Source organism: Apis dorsata, unplaced genomic scaffold (genome assembly GCF_000469605.1).
Source record: "Apis dorsata unplaced genomic scaffold, Apis dorsata 1.3 scaffold_734, whole genome shotgun sequence".
Taxonomy (NCBI): Eukaryota; Metazoa; Arthropoda; class Insecta; order Hymenoptera; family Apidae; genus Apis; species Apis dorsata.
Genome location: NW_006263897.1, coordinates 109,942 through 111,444, shown reverse-complemented (window position 1 = coordinate 111,444; position 1,503 = coordinate 109,942).

Below are 1,503 nucleotides of genomic sequence, written 5' to 3'. Positions count from 1 at the left end.
GCGGGAACAGACTGACTTTCCTTTGGGTTTAGCTACCTTTTATGGCGGGTGTTACCACCTACGTGAATAAAGTCTGATCGTGCCGTGGATCAGCACGTTAGGTTAATTCCCGTGTCGGTTCTCGTGCGAGGAATCTCTCGTGTTCGTGATTTCGCGCGGTTCAATCGGACGAGATTGGCGGGAATTCGCGTGGCTGCCACGCGTCAGAGATCTCTAGAACGAGGTTTAGCGAAACGATCGAAGTCGTTTGCGGTCACGAGATGCTAGTTGATCGAAATCTAAATGAAGAGGAAGGGAGATAGTCCATCCGGCAATTTACTTTTGATGTTGATCCCGCAAATTTGCAAATTTGCTCGTATCTTTTCTAGAAACTAGGAATAATCCTTGCTCATCGCAATTTCGTGGGAACGAACGATGGTTAAAGAGCTTACGTTTACGTCACGAAACTCTGCCCTCTTCGAATCGAACCGATGAAACTGATTTCAACTTTCCGATTTGTTTCATCTTTTATCCACCGATATTTTATCTCTCGATTTTCTCCCCGTGTTATTAACGATTCGAGGAAACGATCGATGCAGAAATTGTTTTTACACTACTCGGACTTATCCACGTGGCTTGTACACGAAGACGTAAGAAACGGTCAGAGACAAGGAAAGGTACACGTCACGTCTTCGACGTGTAACCACGTATCGCGTCGCCGTATCCGAAGTTCAACCCCGTTCTCTTATGCATTATTCTTTATCAGAAGAGAGGGAAGGGGAGGAGGCGTATAACGCGTCGCGTGCGGATTTCTATATCAGGATTGTTCGATATCTATTTCCATGCAGCCCGCCACGATGCACGGTAAATGACACGTCGGATGGCTAAAAGTTGCGCGCCTATAGCCTAGAAGGAAGGAACGGAAGGTAGGAAGGAAAAGGAAAATTAGAGGCTGTCAGTCGGGCTATAGTGACTTTCCATTGCGCAATTCCGTTATCAATGATTCACCGATTGACGCAGAACTCGGTAACGTGTTATATTGTCACGTGAACTTTGTGTAATCAGTCAATGGTAGTGACTGACAGTGACTCGTTCCCTCGATCGATCAAAGTTCCAAGAAGATAAAAATTAATGAGAAATTCTCGTTTCGTAGAAAAATTCATCGAACGATGACTGTTCAATTTTCGTGTGAGAAATCGAGGTTTTTCTCAAAATTTTTAATAATTGATATCGGTTGATAATTCACCAATAATTTTCATCTTTCCCTTCCAAAGGAAAGCTTTGTATAATTTGGACAAATGTCTGTGGCACATTGCCACGCCGCAATTACGGTTGTGCAAGTGAGAAAGAGAGAAAGAGAGAAAGAAAAAAGAGAAAATTGCTGGGAAATTGGAGGGAAAAGAGGTCTGAGGACGTAGAACTGATGGTCGAGAAGAGCAATTAGAAGCGGGGAACAAAGAGAGCGGGTAGAAAAGCGTCAGGAACGATCAAGAATATAGAACGTGTAGATAATAAGAAGAAAAA